We start from the raw sequence: 7,866 nt of genomic DNA, 5'->3' as shown, positions 1-7,866 counted from the left end.
CTCCATCTCTTGACCTCGTGATCCGCCCGTCTCGGCCTCCCAAAGTGCTGGGATTACAGGCTTGAGCCACCGCGCCCGGCCTTTTTTTTTTTTTGAGACAGAATCTTGTTCTGTCATCCAAGCTGGAGTGCAGTGGCATGATCTCGGCTCACTGCAACCTTTGCCTCCCAGGTTCAAGGGATTCTCCTGCCTCAGCCTCCCAAGTAGCTGGGACTACAGATGTGCACTACCACGCCTGGTTAATTTTTGCATTTTTAGTAGAGATGGGGTTTCACCCTGCTGGCCAGGCTGGTCTTGAACTCTTGACCTCAGGTGATCTGCCCACCTTGGCCTCCCACAGTACTGGGATTACAGGCTAGAATAAATAAATCTATAGAAACAAAAAGTAGATTAGTGGGGCTGGGCTTGGTGGTTCACACCTGTAATCCTAGCCCTTTGGGAGGCCGAGGCGGGCGGATCACCTGAGGTCAGGAGTTTGAGACTAGCCTGGCCAACATGGTGAAACTCCGTGTCTACTAAAAATACAAAATTTTGCTGGACATGGTGGTGGCACCTGTAATCCCAGCACTTTGGGAGGCTGAGGCAGGAGAATCACTTGACCCGGGAGGCGGAGGTCACAGTGAACCGAGATTGTGCCACTGCACTCCAGCCTGGGCGACCGAGTAAGACTTTGTCTCAAAAAAAAAAAAAAAAAAAAAAAAAAAGGGCTGGGAGTGGTGGCTCACGCCTGTAATCCCAGCACTTTGGAAGGCCAAGGTGGGTGGATCACTTGAGGTCAAGAGTTCGAGACCAGCCTGGCCAACATGGTGAAACTTTGTCTCTACTGAAAATACAAAAATTAGTCAGGCATGGTAGTGCATGCCTATAATCCCATCTACTTGGAAGGCTGAGGCAGGAGAATTGCAAGAACCCGGAAGGTAGAGATTGCAGTGAGCGCAGATCACGCCACTGCACTCCAGACTGGGTGACAGAGCAACACTCTGTCTCAAAACAAAACAAAACAAAACAAAACAAAACAAAACAAAAACAGTAGATTAGTGATTGCTAGGAATGCGTCAGTCTCTGTACAGATGAAGAACCTGAGGCTCAGAGAAGCCAATTACCACCGTGCCCACCCATCTGTGTGACTTTGGACCAGTGACTTCACTTCTCTGAGCTGTGACGTGGAGAGAATGACGTGTGCCTGAGAGGGTGGCTGTGCAGCTCGGTGAATGTGCCTGTCGTGCCTGGTGGGTCCTCCTGCATCTTCATCTTCGTTAGTTGCTTTCCCTTCTCTCAGACCTTTGGCTGGAAGCTGGTGGAGCTGAAAGGTGAAGGCTGCCACCTAGAGGTGAACTCCGGCACCTGCCAAAGCATGTGAGTCGTCTTCTCATCGACAAGGTAACTCACTCGCTATGGGGCTTGGGGAGGAGAAACAGGATGTGAAAGATGCAGCCCCGCTGAGAAGACCAGGGCTACTGGACTGGCCAGATTCTTTCCAGATGTCTGTAGGCCCTGGGAAAGTTTTTCACAGCTGTTGGGTCCCGTGGAGGTGATCCCATGCAGCAAGAGGGACATCCCATGCGGGAGTCAGGTCCCAGCAGAGCTGCTCAGCGCCTCTTGGGGATAATACCACCTATAATTCCTGTAATTGTCGGTTTATTCCCTCCTTTTCCGGAGGGATCTCTTTAACACACACACCTGACCTTGTCTCTCTCTAGCTCAAGGTCTGGCAAGCAGGTCCCCACCATGGCCCAGCCACCCCCACCACCAGGTCCTTCTGATCTTCAGACCCTTCACACATGGGCCTTAGGTGTTTTTTCTCTTTTTTTTTTTTTTTTTTTTTTTTTTTTTTGAGACAGGCTCTCACCCTCTCACCCAGGCTGGAGTGCAGTGGCGCAACCTCTGCTCATTGCAACCTCTGCCTCCCAGGCTCAAGCGATTCTCCTGCCTCTGGCTCCCAAGTAGCTGGGATTACCGGCACGCACCACTACTGCCCAGCTAATTTTATTTTAGTAGAGATGAGTTTCACCATGTTGGCCAGGCTGGTCTCGAACTCCTGACCTCAAATGATCCACCCCTCTCGGCCTCTCAAAGTGCTGGGGTTACAGGTGTGAGCCACCGCACCCGGCCCCCTTATGTACTAATCAAACACTTCCTAACTCCCCCTCTGACCTCTCAGCTCTCCCTGTTGCCCATGCTGTGCTCCCTGCTTGACATGTCTCTCTCCACCTCTGCCACCAGAAAAACTGTTCTGCTCTCAGATACAAGTTTCTTCCTTCTTTTCTTTCGTAAACCAGAAAAACAAATCATTGAGAATGCTGTGTACCACCATATCCCCCACATGATCTTAAACAGCACTCAATTTTAAAAGGGTGCATTTTTAACTCCTCAGGCTAAGAGAACAGAAACCTGGGACAAAATTAAGAATCCAACTCAACTGCTAACATTGAAAAATGACTCAGAACTCTTTTTTTTTTTTTCGAGACAGAGTCTCGCTCGGTCGCCCAGGCTGGAGTGCAGTGGCGTGATCTCGGCTCACTGCAGGCTCCGCCTCCTGGGTTGACGCCCTTCTCCTGCCTCAGCCTCCCGAGTAGCTGGGACTATAGGCACCACCAGGCCTGGCTAATTTTTTTGTATTTTTTAGTAGAGACGGGGTTTCACTGTGTTAGCCAGGATGGTCTCGATCTCCTGACCTCATGATCTGCCCATTTTGGCCTCCCAAAGTGCTGGGATTACAGCAGGCGTGAGCCACTGTGCCCAGGCTTTTTTTTTTTTAAGACAGGGTCTTGCTCTGTCACCCAGGCTGGAATGCAGTGGCATGATCCTGGCTCACTGCAACCTCCACCTGCTGGGTTCAAGCAATTCTCGTGCCTCAGCTTCCTGAGTAGTTGGGACTACAGGCACCCACCACCATGCCCAGCTAATTTTTGTGTTTTTTTTTTCTTTTTAGTAGAAACAGGGTTTCACCATGTTGGCCAGGCTGGTCTTGAACATCTGACCTTAAGTGATCCGCCCGCCTCAGCCTCCCAACATGCTGAGATTACAAGCATGAGCCACTACACCCAGCCCAGATCTCTTTTGAAATAAGCAAGACATTCAGTTTTGAAATCGAGGTAGTTTTGGTGTTGGCCACAGTGGGGATGGTGGTAGATTCTGCCAGCCATCTTTTGGAAGCTGACCCTGAGCCCTGCACCCCACCTCTTGTTAGGAATCTCAATCTATCATCATTTTTGTTTGTATGTTTGTTTGTTTGTTTTTGTAGAGAAGGGATTTCATCATGTTGCCCAGACTAGTCTTGAACTCCTGGAATCAAGTGATCTGCCTCGACCTCCAAGGCACTGGGATTACACAGGTGAGCCACCATGCTGGCCCTCTATCATCGTTTTGCAATTGTAATTACAGTTGTTTTAATGTTCTGTCTTCCTCCCCACCCCACCCCCAGATTTAAGCTTCTGCTTGTCTTTTTAATTTTCACACCCCAATATCCAGCATAGTACCCACTGCAGAGCACAAGCACAAGAATTGCTTATTAAACTAAACTCAACAAAAGGTTTTTTTGTTTGTCTGTTTTGAGGTAGAGTCTTGCTCTGTTGCCCAGACTGGAGTGCAGTGGCCCAATCTCGGCTCACTGCAACCTCTGCCTCGCACAGGTTCAAGTGTTTCTCCTGCTGCACCCTCCTGGGTAGCTGGGGTTACAGTCATGCAACACCACACCCGGCTAATTTTGTATTTTTAGTACAGATGGGGTTTCTCCACGTTGGTCAGGCTGGTCTCATACTCCCGATCTCAGGTGATCTGCCCACCTCGGCCTCCCAAAGTGCTGGGATTACAGGCATGAGCCACTGTGCCTGGCTAATTTTGTATTTTTAGTTGGGACAGTTTCACCATGTTGGCCAGGCTGGTCTCGAACTCCTGACCTCAGGTGATCCGCCTGCCCTGGCCTTCCACAGTGCTGGGATTACAGGCGTGAGCCACACGCCCGGCCAATGAAAGGTTTTTTGGAATAGGTGCAAGATCACTCACAATCCCTTTCCAAGAGACTTTCCAAGAAACTGTGGCCATTGTCACAGTCCCTCTGTAACTCTGCTTGGGGGGAAATGGTGAGCTGAGAGCCTTGTGAGGCCAAGGAGGTAGTCACAGGAGCCAGAATTGTCATGTACCTCCTCCAGGCTCACGGAGAGAGACATAACTCACTTTTTTCTTCCCCTCCCCAGCCCCCTCTTCCTCCCCTCCCTCCCCCCCCCCCCATTCTTTCTCTTTCCTTTATTTCTCTTTTTTTAGAGACAGAGTCTTGCTGTGTTGCCCAGGCTGGTCTTGAACTCCTACATTCAAGCAATCCTCCCACCTCAGCCTCCCAAAATGCTGGGATTACAAAAGTGAGCCACCATACCTGGCCTATAATTCACTTGCTCACCCACTGCTCTCCCCCACCCACTAGGCCCTACACTACTCCAGCCCTGTGATTATTCCTCCCCAAACAAGCAGATCAAAAATGATGCTAAGAAGTCGGGCACAGTGGCTCATTCCTATAATCCCTGCACTTTGGGAGGCCAAGGCGGGAGGATGGCTTGAGTCCAGGAGTTCAAGACCAGCCTGGGCTACACAGCGAGACTTTGTCTTTACAAAAATATTTAAAAATTAGCTGGGCGTGGTGGTGTATGCCTGTAGTCACAGCTCCTCAAGAGGCTGAGACTGGAGGATCTCTTGAGCCTAGGAGGTCACGGCTGCAATGAGTTGTGATTGTGTTACTGCATTCCAGCCTGGATGACAGAGGGAAACCCTATCTAAAAAAAAAAAAAATCTAATAGTTGCAAAGCAAGCACATTCATGCCCAGATCTGCTTAATTATCACAACAGCCCTATGAGGAAGCCACAATTAGCCCCACAGAACTGAGCCTGGGAGTAGTTCAGCGATTATGCCTGAAGGACAGCTTGTGTGTCAGGGCCCTGAATTTTATTTGCTATGTGTGGGTCACCTTTCTGAAGGCTCATAAACTTTCATGCATATGATCCTCATATCATCCCCATGAGATATGTGCTATCATCACCCCCATTTTACAGATGAAGAAACTGAGACTCTGAGCATTTAGGTAACTTGCCCAAGGCCACAGGGCTGGTGACAGTAGAGGTGGTTTTGAGCCAGGGCTGTCCAGGTTCATCCTCTCAACCACTTTGTCATCCTTCCTCTGGATATTCTCTGGACACCTTGGCTTCAGCATGTGCAAGTAGGACAAGAAGACCCCTCTCACTGAGAGGTAGGAAGGATTAGATCTAATGTGTGTGTTTATCTGGACCACAGTAAATACCCAGGAAAAGAGGTCATCATTTGTGCTCCTCTCTGACAATTGCAGCAACTGGCCGCCAGAGGGGAGTCATGCACTGAAGACCTCAGCCCTTCCCAGGCCACTGGTTGACCATTCAATGGTTAAGAATTGTGCTGAGTCCTTTTTTCTCTGTGCCCAAATGTGGGATCAAGGACATATCTCACCAGTGCGGAACCACAAGGGTCTTTTGACTCCTGCAAAAGAAATACAGCTTAGGCCTTAAACCCATCCCAGGCCCCTTAACCAACACCAATTCTGGGACTGGGAGGGTGGGGGAGATCCCTGGGAGGGGGGGTCCAGCTGTGTCCCATTTGGTGGTGGCAGTGCTAGGGGAGCAGCAATTATCAGTAATTCCCCTCCTGCTGGCGGCTGGGCTCCTGGAGGCACAGCTGCAGGGTGGGAGGCGGCAAGGAGGGTTTTGGAATTATCTCCCTAAGGGGTTTCCATGGTTACAGATGGATACAGGCAGCCCACTAGGCTGGGTCCTTTCTCCATATTGTGCTGGGAGACAACAGGCTTTGGAGATGGGGTGGCATGCCACGCAGATCATTGCTAGAGCAGGGGCCGTGAGTGCCTACTCTGTGAACCCCTGGACCCCAGCTGCTGGGACAGAAGGAGTTGGGCACCGGCATCAGCCTTGGTAACTGACTCCCTGCTTTGGGGTAAAACACTACTGCTACAGAAACTCAGAGAGGCTGTCTGTCCACTGAGCCACTCAAGCAAATCTGAGGCTCCAAAACAGCCAAACTGCAGAGGCCTCCAGGTTATTTAAAAAGCACGCATTTTGGAGTCAGATAGTCATGTCATGATTCTGTCCCTTACTAGCTGTGTGACTTGGGCAAGTTATTTTACCTTCCTGAGTCTCTGTGTCCTTATCTGGAAAGTGCAACAACACCTACTTTTTTTTTTTTTTTTTTTTTTTGAGACAGAGTCTCGCTCTGCCGCCCAGGCTGGAGTGCAGTGGCTAGATCTCAGCTCACTGCAAGCTCCGCCTCCCGGGTTTACGCTATTCTCCTGCCTCAGCTTCCCGAGTAGCTGGGACTACAGGCGCCCGCCACCTCGCCAGGCTAGTTTTTTGTATTTTTTAGTAGAGACGGGCTTTCACCTTGTTAGCCAGGATGGTCTCGATCTCCTGACCTCGTGATCCGCCCGCCTCGGCCTCCCAAAGTGCTGGGATTACAGACTTGAGCCACCGCGCCCGGCCTACACCTACTTTTAAAATTGGTGTGAGGAAGCAATGAGCACAAAGCCTAGTGCCAAGAAGGTGCTCAGAGAGTTCCTAAGCTCAGGTGGGTTGATGAGGGGCCCTGGGATGTGGGACTGGCTCTTTACCCACTCTGTGGCCTTAGACAAGGCCCTTCTGATTTCTGGGTCTCAGCTGCTCCATCTATGACTTGGAGACTTTGAAAGGTTTATAAAGGATGAAAGCTACTCAGGAGACTGAGGTGGGAGGATCCCTTGAGTCCTGGATTCAAGACCTGCTTGGGTGACACAGTGAGACCCACCCTGCCTCAAAAGAAAAGGAAGTACCTGGCCAGGCGTGGTGGCTCACACCTGTAATCCCAGCACTTTGGGAGACCAAGGTGGGCAGATCACTTGAGGTCAAGAGTTCGAGACCAGCCTGGCCATTGTGGTGAAACCCCGCCTAAATAAAAATACAAAAAAAAAAAATCCCAGGTGTGGTGGCGGGTGTCTGTAGTCCCAGCTACTCTGGAAGCTGAGGCAGGAGAATTGCTTGAACCTGGGAGGTGGAGGTTGGAGTGAACTGAGATCACGCCACTGCAGTCTAGGCTGGGCGACAGAGCAAGACTCTGTCTCAAAACAAAACAAAACAAAAAGAAAGTACTTGGCCGAGCACAGTGGCTCATACCTGTAATCCAAGCACTGTGGGAGGCTGAGGCAGGAGGATCACAAGGTCAGGAGTTCAAGACCAGCCTGGGTAACAAAGCGAGACCTCCCATCTCTACAATTTTTTTTTTAAAAGTAGCTGGGTGTGGTGGTGTGCACCTACAGTCTCAGACTAGGGAGGCTGAGGTGGGAGGATCTCTTGAGCCCAGGAGTTTGAAGCTACAGTGAGCTATGATTGCACCACTGCACTCCAGCCTGGGTGACAGAGTGAGACCCTGTCTCAGAAAGAAAAGAGGGGAGGGGAGGGGAGAAAAGAAAGGAGAGAGTTTGGGAAAACAGAAATCAAAACACTTGGCCAGGCGCGGTGGCTCAAGCCTGTAATCCCAGCACTTTGGGAGGCCGAGGCGGGTGGATCACGAGGTCAGGAGATCGAGACCATTCTGGCCTACACGGTGAAACCCCGTCTCTACTAAAAAATACAAAAAACTAGCCGGGTGAGGTGGGGGGTGCCTGTAGTCCCAGCTACTAGGGAGGCTGAGGCAGGAGAATGGCGTGAACCTGGGAGGCGGAGCTTGCAGTGAGCTGAGATCCGGCCACTGCACTCCAGCCTAGGTGACAGAGCGAGACTCCGTCTCAAAAAAAAAAAGAAATCAAAACACTAACACAACAATCCCATCTTCTAGGATTTTTTTTTTTTTTTTTTTTTTTTTTG

General features: G+C 50.4%; 1 long non-coding RNA gene across 1 annotated transcript in view; it reads left to right on the top strand.

Annotated features, from left to right (window-relative positions):
• Window positions 1-926: 926 nt before the first annotated feature.
• LOC111547486 overlaps window positions 927-7,866 on the top strand; it is a 16,143-nt gene continuing 9,203 nt past the window's right edge. Inside the window, exons 1-2 of the long non-coding RNA XR_002733153.1 lie at window positions 927-1,380; window positions 3,245-3,334. This is a non-coding gene — a long non-coding RNA (uncharacterized LOC111547486). The remainder of the gene's footprint in view (window positions 1,381-3,244; window positions 3,335-7,866) is intronic.

Source organism: Piliocolobus tephrosceles, chromosome 1 (assembly GCF_002776525.5).
Source record: "Piliocolobus tephrosceles isolate RC106 chromosome 1, ASM277652v3, whole genome shotgun sequence".
NCBI classification, from domain to species: Eukaryota; Metazoa; Chordata; class Mammalia; order Primates; family Cercopithecidae; genus Piliocolobus; species Piliocolobus tephrosceles.
This window is presented reverse-complemented; position numbering and strand designations above follow the sequence as displayed.